At 37.7% G+C, this 16,975-nt stretch overlaps 1 long non-coding RNA gene across 4 annotated transcripts in view; it reads left to right on the top strand.

Annotated features, from left to right (window-relative positions):
- Positions 1 to 11,412, top strand: part of LOC136267313 (uncharacterized) — a 32,102-nt gene extending 20,690 nt beyond the window's left edge. Inside the window, exons 5-13 of one of the 4 annotated variants that reach the window (XR_010706623.1) lie at positions 3,494 to 3,541; positions 3,829 to 3,897; positions 3,949 to 4,031; positions 4,989 to 5,101; positions 7,453 to 7,514; positions 8,683 to 8,785; positions 8,846 to 8,994; positions 9,443 to 9,560; positions 9,810 to 10,112. This is a non-coding gene — a long non-coding RNA (uncharacterized lncRNA). Of the gene's footprint in view, positions 1 to 3,493; positions 3,542 to 3,828; positions 3,898 to 3,948; positions 4,032 to 4,988; positions 7,515 to 8,682; positions 8,786 to 8,845; positions 8,995 to 9,442; positions 9,561 to 9,809; positions 10,113 to 11,164 lie in introns of those variants that run through there. The other 3 variants (XR_010706621.1, XR_010706622.1, XR_010706620.1) reach the window with 3 other exon arrangements.
- The last annotated feature ends 5,563 nt before the right edge of the window (positions 11,413 to 16,975 follow it).

Raw genomic sequence — 16,975 nt, 5'->3', positions numbered from 1 at the left:
ATTTTTCACTTAGAACACAAAGCTACAGGAATAAACTATATAATTTCACAATCACAATCAGCTAGGCATGAGTGGTCTGGTTTTGCTGCTTTCCCAAGCCCAGTGGCGGTCCGTATGTGCGGTGTGGGGCCTTAATGGAGCTCTGGTCAGCCTGGGGATAGCCGTATGTGGCTGTACAGCTCGGTGGTATTGAATAAATACCTCTGATGTAAATTTCCTTTCATTTTAGTCAGCTTTGAGACCCGAATAGCCTGTAACTTGGCCTAATTCATCCCTACGTCTTCCTTTTCAATTTTTGCACAGCCTCTTTCCCTCCTACCGGACCCCCACCTCCCTCCCCTTTGGAGCTCGCCTGATACAGTCAACCACAGTTTAAACACTATCTAAAATGGCAGGAAACTTAGTTGTTGGCTACTTGCGTGGTGAATGCTCTGGAAGGTACGGAATTGGTGTAAAACATGTGAAAATTAAGTACACATAGCTTCAACCATTGGCAAGCTATAACAGACTAAATACTAAAACCAGCACTTCTCAATACTTTTAAATAGGTGATAAGACCAGTTTTCCCAGACTGGGTCACATTTAGTTGCGTAAATTGCAACTTCAGTAGTACAGTCACCTAATAGAATGTTCATATGTGACACAAGTACCGTATAGCGGGAAGGTTTGGTAGGAATAAAGTTTGGCGAATCTCTCCATCAAAAGTAAATGGTGAAAAAAAGTTTGACAAATTGATGAACCAATCGGCACCACTTCACTAATTAATTTCATTTGTTGAGCCGCATATCAGCATTCTTCATCATAGTGATGCCACTGTGTGGATTCCATATATACAAGGCGATCGTTCGTGGTGAAGAGTTGGGCACTGAGAGAGCTAGAAACTGGAAATGGACATGACCCACTAGCAGTAGCTGTAATCAAATCCCTCCATGGAGAAAGAACATACAGCAGACGTTTGCAGTGCTGACCTTTTCATTTACTGCAGCGATGGTGGGTGGATGATATCACCTTACATAATGGTCCATTGGGATCTCTTACATAATGGTCCATTGGGATCCGGTAGGTTAGATTCTCTTGATGGAGTTGACCTGCTCGGTTTTCTTAACAACTCGTCAAGATTCCCAAGACGTGTGTTTGTTCCAATTCACGTGATATTAAAAGTGAACAAGCAGGAAATTTTGGACGGTTTTAGTTTGGCGAATAGCCGGTCATTCGCCAAACTTTATCCCGCCAAACTTTCCCGTTATACGGTATAGTATAAGGAATTTTGATTGCAGAGGCGCCGAGGGGTGCAGGTCACCTGCACCTGCAGATATACTAGTGACATTTAATCCCTACTTCAGTCTATGGCCATGACTGAATTAGAGATTAAATGTCCACTAGTACGTATATCTGCAGGTGTGGGTGACTCCCTTGTTTCCCTACTTTTCTTTCTACGATCCCTAAAATTCCCAATTTTTCCTTATACTTGTTTGTTTATTTTTTTGTAACATTATTATGACTGGTGAACCCACGCATACCACATCAAAGAAATTAGAGTGCCAGAGTTAATGTTTTTGTTTGAACACATACCCCAGCTATCAATTACTGACTCAAAAGTGAATAGCCATTTTGCTTCATTTTCAGTTATGCTTTACCTGTCACGCAATACTACAAATGAAGGACATCAATAGGAGAAGCACCTCTGCAATCAATTCAGCCACCACGAAAAATACAAACAATTCATGCACCCCAATTGTCAATTACTGACTAGTAAGTGGCCATCATGCTTCACTTTCGGCTACGTTTAGCCCATTTCACAGCGTTACAAATGAAGAACAGTAGAAGAAGTGCCTCTACAGTTACCATGGAAAATACGGACAATTCCCATAGGGAAACCATAATGCTAGCCTTCCACAAATTAACACCTTGAGCTGCCAGCAAAAAAGGAATGGGACACAAAGGAGGACAAAGGTAACTTAGCTAAGTCCATGATGCATGCATTGTATGTACTGTGGTATGCCAAAAGGCACATGTCTGGCTGAAGCAACATCAAACAGTATCAAGTCCATAGCCTTAGTCGTTATCGAGTTATGCTTGTCTGAAAGCATTAGTCAGTCAATCAGCAGAAAATTTTGCTAAATCATTATTTAAAATTTCATAGCAACTTTTTGGAATGATTTCAGGTCATACTGAAGGCACTTTTGGGCTTGGTTATGTCTAACAAATACTGCCAAGGCACCATGAAGACATTGTGAGGCTGGTTTTAGGGTGATATTTTTGGCCAGAAATGCCCAAACCCTAGTATACAGTACTGTATGATAAAATTTCACATTAGCTTTGCTAACCACTAAAACTGTTAAAATTACATACCACAAAGATTTCCTGACATACAGTATATCTTCACTCTATGGCTAGGTAGAACTGTTCAACAAGTCTTGGAGGGTACATGTAAATTTTTGTACCAGTTGTAAAAGGCCATGTCATTCCTAAAGTTGATAACAGTTCAAGGTCCATTGGTGGAAACAGGGGTGGTGGACATGGCTCCTGGTAAATTCTTGTAACAAAGATCAAGATACTCTAAAAGAGCAGTCAATTACTTTAATAAAATGGTCCTAATAAAGCAGCCACATTTTCTTATCTCTTAAAATTGCAAGTAGCTGCTTAATTTGCCTGATCTATTTATATGTGACTGTCTTTCGAAAATCCAGTCTTATCGCCAATTTAAATATTTTGAGAAATGCCAGTTTAAGTATTTAATGTGTTGTATATAGGTGGACAATGGTTTAAGCTACTTGTATTTTCAACCATTTCCTTACCTTCCAGAACATCCACAGTGCAAGTAGCTAACAGCTAAGTTTCCCACCATTTTAGATAGTTTTTAACGTTATAGATAGTTTTCAACTTGAGGTTGTGACTCTATCAGGCAAACTCCAATAGGGATTATGGGAGGGGGTGGAGGTAAGGGCAAGAGGTCGTTTACAAAATTACATAGGGATGAATTAGGCCAAGTTATGGGTCGTTCAGGTGCCAAAACTGTCTTAAATTAAAGGAAATTATTCAACACCACGGAGTTGTATAGGCACATACAGCCTTCCCCAGGTTAGCTAGAGCTCCATTAAAACCCCACACTGCATACAGTTTTCCACAGGAAAAGCAGACAACTCAATTATTTTGGTAGTGTAGTCATGTAGCTTTGTGTTTGTAGTGAAATCAAACCTATTGTCATGGGTGATAAGACCGGTTTTCCTAGACCCGTTACATCAGAGCTTCTAAACTCTAAAAATTTTTGTAGGGAGCAGATCCCAAAATGGTGTCTATATATGTTGTTTACTTCAAAACTACTGTGCAACTTTCATTGCAAAAGTTGCCCCCAACTCTTTGAACTGCTCCACCACTTCTAAAAGGGACAATTCAGTTACAAGATAAAGAACATATAAACTTACTGAAAAGATGAATTGAAATTAGTACATGTATGAATTCTGTGTTGTTTTTTTCAATACGTGGTCCACAGAATAAACTTCTCGCTTCATAAAGTCACTATGCAAAATGGAAAGGACAGGTAAGTTGAGTGTTGTTGAAGAATAAGTGACAGTGTTTTAATTTTAATTTGTTGAGTAAGAAAACCCAAGAGTTTTTAAAATGTGTATATAGACTACCCAGCTTTTTGCTATGTTGTGTAGTAAGTTAACAGGCCATCCTCTGGTGGAAGTTTGTCCTTCAGAATCTACTGTATAGTTACACAACTTGTACATATTTTGCATGGAAAATTAAAGTATATTATCCAGCTATATTAACTTACCATGTAGCACATATGAGACTTAGATACTACTGTAACTGCCTCATTAGAGCTGCTATGACACAAGTGTGAAAGGTACAAGCTGGAGTAGCCCACAAACCATCAGCTAAAGGAATACGGTTAGCTACATTGTCAGTATAACACCATCGACATCATTATGGTGTGTGTAGTGTTAGTGCTACAGTGGGTGATGTGAGTGTTACTGGTATTGATGGTAATGATCAGCCATTATTTGTAGAGTCAACATCTAGTGGTGAGTAGTTACTTCCTTCAGTATTCTTGTTTCTCTCCTACTGTTTTGTAAAAGTAGCTTCTGTTGTTTGTGAGAGCACTATATACAGTCTTTAATTTAACAGACACAATTGGAGAACTTCTGCCCATTTCTAAGAGGTTCTGTTATTTACATATGTCGTATCTGCCCGGTAATAATTGCACGCTTAAGGATAATACTTTTATCTTAGACTACACAACAATAAATACATGGTACAAGACACTATATTTGTGACAAAACAAGGCTTCCACACACATCCACTTTTATAAATTTTAAGTACCATAACTCAATGTAGGAGTATGCCATTCATGGTTTCAAATTTTCACCTGGTATTGTACTATGCTATGGAAGGACTTTGTGAAAATTTCAGGCCAATGGCTTGATGAGTAGTCAAGTTACAGCTGGATAAAGTCAGAAAATTGGATGTGTGTGGAAGCCTTGTTTTGTCAAATTCGGTCACATTTATACTATAAAAAGAAACCTTAAATAGCATGTTTACCAAGTACAAGGTGCAATATACAAGTCTATAAATAGTGTGCTTACTCTATTACATACAATTAACATAACCATGCATAAGAAAAGCTGCTAATACATGTGTTAATTACTTAGCTAAGTACAAAAACAAATCAAAGTACACAGTACAACTTAGCTAAGGATTCTAATTAGAAACTATTGTAGAGCTGTTGTCCACAGTTTATGGTCACAAATATGATTATGAAATTGGCCTATGTATACACACCTGTCAACTTGACAACTTTATCATTGTCCCAAACCTTTGAGATGGCTTAAAGACGGTCCTGTATACTGTGAATAAAACAATGTTTTATGATTTAACCGATCATGAAAAGAATTTGCCTTGTGATATGTACTGTAGTACCTCATTCTGTCAGAACACACAAAGATCAATGACATTTACGTAGTATATTATTGTTCCTGCAGGAAGTACTACGTTAGTGAATGTCAAGTTTGAGATGAACCCAGTGGACATTTTAGCTGATAACAGTGTCAGATTAATAGCTGCTGTGAAACCATTAAGAGTGACATATAATGCAGTAAGTGTGATATTTAATATTCCAGCGAAAATTGATATGTAAAAACTGTAACTTTCACACTTACATACTGCTTTACAGATTAGTAATTCTGAGGGTCTACCAGTGACCTACACGGATAGCCTAACATACTTTAAGTAGTAAAATAACTATACACTAACATCTAGCTACATATTTAGTTGCAAGGGGTTAAAATTATTAGACACAGGAATCTTGGAACAACGGGAACAGGGACAAAGGTAATGGAAACAACAAGGATAATTGTCAAAATTAGCTAAGAAATGATTCCATAAAAATTCCTTCAATTTCTGTTATATTACAGCTAATGATTGTGTATGATCAATTATTGGCAGAGAGTTCCATAGTATAGGTAGGCGAAAAAAATAGGAGTTCATAGCTGCATCGGTATGGGCTGTCTTGTGGTGTAGTTTGGTGCCAGAAGATCTAGTAGAACCAGTATTTAAGCTGACATAGTTCAAGATATTGAACTTATCTGTAGGAGTTTTAAGTGATTTGATCAAAAAAAAAGATGTCAGATGTTTCGTAAATATACATCAATGGCAACATACCAAGTTGGGTCAATTTAGTCCTGTAGTCTGAAGTGTAATCGGAGTGTATGAATTTAGTAGCACTCCTTTGTACCTTCACAATTAATTCTATGTCTTTCAACAACATAAGGTCTCCACAATGTGGAGCAGTATAACAGTTTAGATCTCACTAATGATATGTATAGGGATTATCTAGCCTGATGACAATGCGAATCCTTGAATACTCTACGTAGCAGTCCAAGTGACTTGTAGGCTTTAGAGGAAATCATTTAATAATGCTTTCTCCATGACAATGAGTTAGTGAAAATAATCCCTAGATCTTTGCAACTGGGTGATTCATTGATTATGTGGTCATTTATGATGTACTGAGAGTTGAATTTATGATGGAAGCTCATGAATACAAATTTAGAGAGGTTAAATGACTGATGATTGTTAATATAAGAAGCTGCTGTATGTCCAGTATGGAAATGATTTGCCGAAAGCACTTCGTATCATCTGCAAATTCAAGTAGTTGAGATATGATGGTAGATGGCAGATCATTTATAAAGATCAGGAAAAGCGAAGGACCCAGAATGCTTCCTCGGGGAACACCAGAGATTAAAGGTAGGCAAACTGATAGGCGGTTTTCAACAGAGACACACTGGGGCTTGTTACTTAAATAGCTGTTCAACCAATTCCATAGCATGCCTATATTCCATAATTTAACCAATAATTCATTGTGTGGCACACTATCAAAGGCTTTCCTGAAGTCAATGTAGATGGTATCTATTTCTTCCCTCAAAGTGATTAGCCGATGAAAGTAGATGAGAAGTTGCTGTTGAGTTGAAGCATTACTTTGAAAACCAAATTGATGCAGAGTGATGGAGGGAGTTATTGTATCTATCACTGTGTCATAAACTAATCTTTCTAGCACTTTAGAGATGACACAAAAGAGTGAAATTGGTTGATAGTTGGCAAAGGAAGTTTTGTCTCCAGATTACAACATTACTTATGTTTTGACCATGTGACAGGTGTGGCAAACACAAAAATGACCACATGATCTCAGTATAATTCAATAAAAAATGTGTACATGACAAGCCTAGTGAAGTTATATACCAAACTGCAATGTATTAATTCCACCCAAAACTCAAGCACTTTTATAAAGCACTAAAAAAGCATTACCTGTGAAAGCAATCTGAATATGTATCGTCAGCAAACCCCTAAGTTCTGTATTGCAACTATTGAGAGTAGTCATGTGAAATGGCACTTAGAACACTCCTCAGTGTGCAAACAGCCATGGGTTTAGAAGCGTGAAATAGAGCTCTTCAGTGTATTTCAAAAGGGCTTTAACTTCTGCTCCTATAAAGATCAAGTAAAGCAGTCGTATATACAGTAGGACCTCAAACACCTGTGTGCCAGTTCAATCATAGAAGTGTTCAGATAAGTGAATTTGTGAAGCCCATACAAAGCTCTGTTCAACTACTCTAATAGAACATACACTTACTCTAACAGAACATTCACCTAATGGCAAAATACTCTAACAGAGCAGTCACTTATACTGCCCGGATAATCGAGATTCAGATAACAGAGGTCCTACTGTACTGTAATAAACAGTGAGATACAACTGAAATATTTGTTTAGACTGATGAGTTGATACTTGATATTATAAAGAAATATATGACCTTAATAACAAGCATAACATCACTTAAGCTTGTAGGTGACTGATTAGGTCCACACTAGTCTCTGCGAACCTTTTAATTGGCCTAGTATGGAGAGGTGTCATGTTACAAAAGCATCCATTATTATCAGATGGTATCTTCCCTGTAGACTACCTATATTGATCATTTGATCAGTATCTTCAAGTTACCTAAAGATGTCCACCTACAACAGTAAGCACATCAAACCATAGCAGTGAAATTTGGGATAAATACCACTCTTGTTGCATTGAAAAATTGGAAATTTTACTCGGCTTTGCCTCGTGAAATTTTACCCATTTTCAATGCAACACTCGTGGTATTTATCCCAAATTTCACTGCTACCCATGCTATTACTAGTTGCTGACCACTACACATGGCTGTAAATAAAGTGTTGTAACTTTCAAAATACCTTCATATGATAACAAATTAATACATAATTAAGATGAACCATGAACTGGAAAAAGAAGGAGTACATACAAGAATGTGTTGGGAATGGAGTGGTCAGAAGGCTGAACCTCCGGTTCTTAAACTTACAGTATTGATATCCAAAGCACAGCTAATTTTAAACAAAATGAACAAAGACCATGCTGACACTACTACTGTTACTTGTGTGTTGTGTAGAGTGTCCACTACTACAACTCAGTCATTAAACCAATTGAGGACACAAACTAGAACTAGTCTGCAAGATGCTATCACTCAGGGTTGAATGTGGTCTTGTTGATGTACACAAATAAAACAAAAAGTTCCCAAAGATGATTTCTCACAATTATTCAGATGTATGATATTAATATCAAACTGGAGTCACCATATATTGCAGTGTCTGAAAATGAACTGCTAAGAAAGTAGTCTGTCTGTCTGTCAACCCATTTATTATAATATGTCCATCTGTATGTCTGTCTGTCCATTTACATAGCATGTGGTTGTGTGATATGTATATAGTGTTGTATATGTGTGTTCTTAAATTTGTGGTTTACTTGTGCTATTCAGTTCATCCAGTATTCTGGTGGTTGTTCTGGTGTTTGGTTTCCTGAATAATTATTGTTTTCTGAAAAATATGTGTGTATGTACTTGTGTTTGTTAGTACACATCCACACTTGTACATCAAACAAGCGTTATGTTAAAAGCAGCCAGTGTGAGTGTTCTATACACTGTGTTAAACTTGTAGGGAGCAAAGCTGTACTCTGAGGCATGCAAATTTGAAATACAGTTAAATCTGGTTTCTGTATGGGTATTGTGATGACTGAAAAACAACAGTGCAGGCTTTGCAGGTTACCAGAAATTGCATCCCTTCAAGTGTGTCCTTAATTAGGTGTTGTGTATTAGCTATATCACAGACTTTGTTTCTAATTCTTTCACTCAGCTGATTTTCATCACTTGTGGCTCACTGACATGATGTTGCATAGCAACCGGATAAGCCACCAGATTTGAGCCAATGGTCCAATTTCATTCTCAACTCCTACAAGGTCGTCCCAATAGTAGTTTTTGTAGTATGCTGAAATGTTATATTGTTAAATCACTGACAGAAGGCAAAAAATTGTGAGACAAGAGTGTACACACTAAAAGTATTAACAGCAGAAAAGGTTATGCAGTAGCCAGTCCTGCTCTGTGCCATCTTTGTGCCATCTTAAGAATCTTCACCACAACAGGCTACAATGAAGGAAGATGCAGTAAGGTGAGACAACTGACGTAATAATAGAACCTAATGGGTACATCACTGTGCCGAAGTACTACCAAGTAGATGAAATTGTCAAGCAATAAGAAAAAAAAATCTGAAAGCTTAGGTATATTAATCAGATATCCATATAATAAATATTTTATATTTGTAGTTGGTGCAATGTCGCACTACTCGTAATAAATAATTGGATGTATAGTAGATAGTGTGTGTATAGTGAATTTGATAATTTTATTGTTATTGTTATTATTATTGCATTTAGTTGGAGTTATATTACTAATATAAACTAAAAGATTGATGCTTTTACTATAGTAACATGTTTTTAACACATCACACCCATTAATCTACAGTATAGTCATTATAATAGTTCTTTTACAGTCAAATAAAATTATACTACAAAGTAATGTACGCATATTTTTTATGCATTTGTGTGTGTGTGTGTGTGTAGTGGCAGCAAGATTGATGATGATTGAAATAGTCTCTGTAATTGAAGGAATATTATAAACTAACAAAACAGTTGTGTCATCAGTTGATATTTTCTGTAATAAATTGGTGATCAGCTACAGGTATGTATCCAAACACTCTAATAGACCAATCTCCAATAGGAAATTAAATTTTATATTTGCAGTTCACCATAAAATACATACTATGGCAGACACAAGACCAAGAGTTCATAATATGTTCTCTTTAATATGTTATGAACTCTTGACAAGACAAACAAATAGTTTTATAACGATTCCTACAATCCTCTATGGTGTACAATACATGTATTTTGTGTACAAGTTTACCTGAACTGTACATTTACATCACTACAGTGTCTGGAAATTCCTGTATTCTGAAGTTAAACTTCTCCTGTTATCTAGAAGTACTCTATTTCTCTCAACCAGGAACAAATGCTACCACCTGTAGTAATGGTAACTGCACAAATGACTCCTACCTGATAATTGTAGCAACAAGCAGCAGATACAAACATAAGTTTTCTCAGTATATTCTAGCAACACATATGTATTACATCAAACATCATGTATCTTAGACTCTGGCTGTTATGCACTTGCACTTATCATTTCAGAGTCGAATTAATTTTAGTAACTTTATAATCACATGAACAAAAAAAACACTTTGTTGCAGTCAATCAATGACAACCATGAGTGTTACACAATGTAACACAAGAACCAAGACCTCTGTGTGTCTGGTATGTATAGGACAATTGTCACTTGTTTGCTTTCTTAGAGATGTGCCTGTTAAGGCATCAAGTGTAGGTAACACTTGTGGTTTGTTCTGGTGGTCTTCTGCGGCGTTTGTAACAAATGTACTTAGCAAACAGGTGCATAGCACAAGTATATATTTATGTACATTAGCAGGCAGCAAGTGTGCTTATTAACTCTCTGTGTGCCTAATATACAATGAGTAATCTGCCCTATGGTACATAGTAGCAAAAACCTCCAATGCACACACACACAACCTGCTAATATACTCACATCTTGTCAGAGCTCATGATCAGGTACCAGGAGTGTCAGAATGTACTGCATGTTCACTTTAATTTTGGCTTGATTGTTTTAAACTTTCAGCCAAAAAGTGGTGTGGTTTGGCCTTACTGGTTGCACATACTCTATGCCATTGTCAGGTACTCTTAATTGTGTACTGTGGTTAATGGGTTAATTAATGCTGTAGATGCCTGAGATGCAGTTGTGTCGATCAGTTGTCCTATAGCTACTTATATTATCCACACAAAAACAGCCAAGCTGGGAAAAATGGTGCGGCCTTAAAAAGCCTGGGTGTGAAATCAAAGGTGGCGGCCAAGAAATGGCTGCAATGATGTTAATGCTAATGCTTTAAAAAGCCTGAGTGTGAAATCAAAGGTGGCGGCCACCACCTTTGATATTTTTTTTTTAAGCATTAACATCATTGCAGCCATTTCTTGGCCGCCACCTTTGATTTCACACTCAGGCTTTTTAAGGCATTAGCATTAACATCATTGCAGCCATGTCTTTGTCTTGGCCGCCACCTTTGATTTCACACCCAGGCATTTTTAGGCCACACCATTTTTTCACAGCTTGGTTGTTTTTTTGTGTGTGGATTTCACTTCGTTTTGTACTTTATAAGGCCCCAAAACCAGCCTATGGCTGACTTTGAGGTTTGTTTTTACTCACATTTCTTCTTTTCTATGTAGATACAATGATGATTGTTGAAGGCAGACTTATAAATGTATTTCATTGCATGATTTAATTCAATATCTGATAATATTATTGTAATACTCTAATAGAGTGCACATTTTTTTGAGGACTTCTAATAGAACATACATAGAATGTTCTAAAACAATCTAGTACTTCTATTGGTAGATCTATGAAATTACAAATGTTTGATTATAAGCAGATTTCAACTAGAAATTTCATTTATAAAGCAGAAATTAAGTGAGGTGATCAGCCAAGATAGCAGTGGTTAAGGATGTAGGTGTTAGGTATGAAGGTCCCTGGTTCGAACTCTGGTAAGTTTTTTTTCGACATTTTTTGCACACCTTTTTTACCCCGTGGTGACTGCTTTATTAGAGTATCTCGATACCGCGATTTTACACTTGCTTAGTTTTTGCTTTATAACTTTGTTGCTGTAACTCTATTGCTATTCAAACTATCAAAAGGCACTGTTACGATGATCAGCCTATCTACACACCAATTTTCAAGTTATTTGTATACTTGGCTTACCCTGTAGCCGTGACAGAAGTTTGATATTTTTTTACGTGAATAACTCTTTGAATATTACTCAGATTCACAACAAACTTGGTACGTAAATCCACCGCTACATATTCTTCATTTGTGCCAAAGATCAAGGCAATCGAGTTACACGTTTGCATTTTGCAAAGTGTGCGAAAAGAAATCGAAGCCCCCGTAGCCCCCCGTACGGCACAAGAAGAAAAAAACCAAGAAATTAAAACGAAAGTTTGAAAGCCCATATCTCGCAAATGGCTGTTGCGAATTTAATCAAATTTGCTGTGTAGCGTACCCTACTTGGGGGACAGCTATAACGCAAAAATGGTGTGCTTTGGAGAAGGAGCCATGGAGCTATGCACGAATAAAAAAGCTATTATCTTCCTGTAATTATACTCACTGTGTGGTCGCCGGTTTTCCTTGCCGCACGACACGCTACCGTGTGTCATGATTCATACCATCCATCCACTACTGTAGATCGAATCTTTCTTTGAACTTTCTCAAAAACTTTAGAATCTTCTTCAGGAATTTTTAATTATTGCCGGGAACAATACTTCTGGGTTCAGTATCAACAGCTTTAGTAACTTTACTTTCAATGCTGTTGAAACTTGCATTGACTGGAGATTCTGGACTCGTAGGTGTAAGCTGCAGTTATGTGGAGGGCGGTGTCTTGTGATGGTTCATTCAGTGACATGAATCACTTGAGAGTAGTGTCACTTTTAGCAGTGTAGTCACCTAGTAGATATTCCTCTTCTCCTTCAGATGACACTGTGTATAGGACACACCTGAGAATGGCACTGTTGTCCATATAGCTGAGCAGCATTAATTATAATTCAAAGCTAGTGTGATATTTCAGAAAACATCATGTTATAATAACTTGTACACATTACGTTCATTTAAAGATCTGCCTTGCTGTACTAGTGTTAAGAAAAATTGTGTTGAAGTGTAACAGAATTACTAAAATGCCATGAATGCATTATAGTGGCCCCTCCATTATCCAAACTTATTGGGTCCTAGGTATGTTAAGCAATACATTTATAATTATACAAAGTTAAAATACTCTAACAGAACATACACTGGTAAAACTGAGCAAGTGCTATGGTAACACTCAGAAGCGCTAAATATATTTTGACTGCTCCCTATGGTAGCACCTAGAGGTGTTATTTTTTGACTGGAAAAGTCAAAATTTAGAACTTCTAGGTGCTACCATACCACATCACTTTTAACTGTGTACAATATAATTATATATAATTTTAAGCAAAATGCTCTAATAGAATAGTCACTTCACAGTTCAGACAACAGAAAGTTCAGATAATCAATGGATGGATAGTGTAGGGGCCACTGTATGTAGATATTCATGCACTTCACTGATACTGATAGCTGTGATCTAGAGCATTTTAGGGTACATTACTATAATAGGCTACTAAGAAAAATAAATAATACCATCCTATACAATTATATTGCTCATTCAATTCGTTGCTTACTTTGAAACTAATCATGCATCCATTACATGTTCGTCACCAGTATTATCATCATCCTTTGTTTGTGTTGTATCACCTAGGATTTTCTTCCAATTCCTCCTCTGCATTGTAGCTGTACCTATTTAGCTTCTTCCATTATTTTATAGCTTGTCTGCTGCAAATGACTTGTCAAGGATTCAGCTCCACCGGTTGAGATGATGTTGCAACAGTAACACACCCATCCTATTGATGTGATACTATACAGAGACAGCCAAATTAAGCACAAACATTTCTATAAATTTCATGCCATGTAGCTACTTAAGAAGCAATAATCTGGTACTCATGTCTTTACATGATGAGGTAGACTGCTGTATTAAAATATTTATGATGGACTGAAAAAAACTGCCATGTTTGCAATACCTAAAACTGACAAAAAAAATTTAAGTTTAAACTGTCTGAGAATGAATCTGAGGGAATTTCACAGTTTTGTGTACTGCCACACAGAAACAAGTTAACCAAAGTACAGTGTGTAATCATCACCCATAATTGTAGGTGAAGGGTTTTGGAGAGATTTCTCTCCCCCCTTTCCATAACATTAGTGCCACCTTGTAACATAGATCTATAATTTCCTGGCATGCATGGTATCAAGTAGCTAATAAAAAGTACTGTTGAGTCAGTCCAAATCTTGACATGGGTTGGAATGTGTAACAAGAAGCTCTAATGGTCAGGGGTACACTGTGGAAGTCATCACATATGTAGCGTGCAAATACATTTCGATTCTAGAGTGACATGCATAGTCACATCCTCCCAGGAGGATATCACTTTGCATTAGCACTTGGAAATGTGAAGCATTGGCCCACCGAGGATGGTCCAAGGGATGTCGCTCTAAGGAGATTTTGACAACACAGTATATATAATGTAAATTATAATGCTACAGCTATCCAAAAGTGAACTGACAGGATCTAGAAGAGGCCTTCGCTTTAGTGCCTCACTCAATGTTAAGGACTCATCATTGTTTTCTTCATCTTGAAAAACTGTAAAGTAAAGCACTACAACTTCAGTGACAAACTCTTCTATTGCAAAATCAAGTTACCATATTGACTATTTCTTACATGCTACGTAGATACTGTTGTAATATGACATAATACATGTGTGTATTACTGTGTAGCTATGTAATCAGACAGGTTGTTTCTATAAATTACCACATAATGTAGTTAAGGTTTTGAATTAGTTTTGTAATTGTATTCACATGCTTCTAGAAGTTTCTGGACCTGTACAGAACTTTTCTGTGGTTTTGTAGGTATAAAAGCAGTTGTAACTTTTAATACTTGAGAGTAGAATTGAGTAGCTGTACACTGTGTGACACTGTTTATTGAGTTGCTGATTAAAAGCTATTTTGTAGTCAATTGTCAGGTTAATTTGCGAATCTGCTAACATATACAAGTGCATGCTTCTAAGAATTTTACAGTGCAACTGAAACTCTTCATGAGGATGGCAAGGGCAGAATAAGGGGGTGGGGGGTGAAGCATGTAATCCCTTGAGCTCCCTCCCCCCTCAAACAATGCACTATAGCTAGAAAGATAGTAGAAGCTACAGTACAGGTGTGGTTGTATCTAAAGCATACATGGGCATGGAAAGAGTGATAAGAGTTAATCTCTTATAGGAATCAATAAGAGGAGTAAAAAGGTGTTGAACATCGAAATACTCTAATAGAACAGTCAGATATTCAAATAGAAATAAATAAAGAGCAAAGACCAACCTTTAACTTTGAACTCGATATGAAAGCTAGTTACCAATGACTTCGTAAAAGCGGCTCGCAATCCACATTTAATAAGGTTCAGTCGATATACTTAGACTGGGGATTGAGCCATCATTGGGTTTGGGATATTTTTTCTGCATTCTTTATACATGTTTCTGACTCCCATTTATGTACTAATTCTCACAGGTCCCTTGTGGGATAGCATTCACAGAATAAAACGTAGGCGGCGGAAAGGGGGGGGGGGGGGGGGGGCTAGGGAGCTAAAGCCCCCCCCTCGGTCTGCTGAGGGGGGCCCAGCCCCCCCTCAGAATGATACCACACCGAAGTTATCCTTCCTGGTGGGGCTGAAAACCGATCGAGATACTCTAATAGAGCAGTCACTCTAATAAAGCAGTCACAGTATTAGAGCAGTGTGTAGTGAGCTATGTAAGGATTTTTATGTTATTCATTAGCTATGAATGCGTAGCTGGTGAGGTAGGCAGCTATTGTCAGCTGGTTGCGACCTTTTTTTTCTTGTTATTTTTGATCTCACCATACCAAACCAGAGACTAAGTATGGGTCAGCCCAGCCCCCCTCATATCAACTACTTCCTCCGCCCCTGGAATAAAATATTAACGCCAAATTTGATCTCAGAAAACTAAATTTACAAATTTTTCCTGTGAGGGATTCCCCAGACCCCCTAGATAAAACATGCTCCTCATGCTGAGTGTGCTTCTCACACTGCACTACTAATTGTATCAACCGATTTTTTGCCCCCACTATATGTGCCCCTAGTTTAGCACCCCCCTTAGGAAATTCTAGATCCACCCCAGCCTTCAGTTTAGTAACAATTTTGACTAAACATTAGTTTTGAAAGTCAACAGTGTCATACAGATTATTTGAAACTTCCACCGATATGCAGGATATTAGCATAAAACCTTTTTTTTTTCTTTCTTTTTTCTTTCTTTTTTCTTTTTTTTTCCTGGGGTTCCTGCACCCCTTGCCACCACCCCCAGCACCAGATGGTAAAAGTGCTGGACAAAAAGACTGTAAACTCAAAAAATCAATGAGATGGCAACACTTGGCCTTCCAAAATAGCAAGGTCAAGTGCTCCAATAGTCACAGGGCTGCCACGGTGTGACCTTGCTCCACGCAAGCAGGTCACTGCTGACCTGAGCAAAGAGAAGCTGGTGGAACATCTAATCCATGATACAACACTGCTGTAAGATTGGTCCCGTTGAGTAGATAGCATAGAAGCTAGACGCTTATAAGCAACTGTAGCTGCACTACCCATTCCTCCAAAAGTGGAGAAAACCAATGGAGTGAATGAGCCCATTTCAACATCTCTTATTCTCTGTTCATACATCCTTTGTTTATCTCTTTCAAACCTTCTGTACAAGGAAGAAACTGCTGAGTTTCGATAACTGGGAGCAGTTGGATTGAAAATTCTAACATCAAAGAAAGCCTTCTGATGACGACTTCCCCAAAAACCATGTGCACTTACATCTAAACGTGCCTCATCCTCCACATTAGCTGTGGCATAGCGAAAGGACTCACCAGACAGGGGTTGCAGCACTGGTTCAATGGCCACATTATGACATACTTCAGACAGAGCAGCAGCAGTGAAGTCCCTAAGTTCATTATGACGTAGAGTAGGGGATTATGACGTAGAGTAGGAGATCATAATAGGTAAATATTGCTTACAAACCAGCTGCCGTGTCTCAAAGCTATAACATCAGCCTTAGCTTGACGCTGGGACTGATATCCTAAAGCAAGTCTGTTGTTCAATGATCTCCTTGGTTAAAGATGAGGTAACTTGAATGGAAGAATCAAATTCAGAGTTAGCATTAGCAGAAGGGTTACACAGACCCAGGCCTCCCATTCATGCTGGAAGAGAAAACAACTCTCACTCTAAATCACTGACAAATTTTCCAGTAACAGCAGGAATAAATTCTGTAAAAATAGTTGTTTCAAGAGGTTGAAGATAGTCAGAAATTCTGGGCAGCGTTCGTAAAAAATATGTCTACTTACTAATAAGACCATGCATGAAAGCACAATAAGCAGCATGAGGCTGAGCCTTT

The sequence above is a fragment of the Dysidea avara genome, chromosome 9, assembly GCF_963678975.1.
Source record: "Dysidea avara chromosome 9, odDysAvar1.4, whole genome shotgun sequence".
Taxonomy (NCBI): Eukaryota; Metazoa; Porifera; class Demospongiae; order Dictyoceratida; family Dysideidae; genus Dysidea; species Dysidea avara.
The sequence above is the reverse complement of the archived record's forward strand: the minus strand, read 5'-3'. Positions and strand labels throughout refer to the sequence as shown.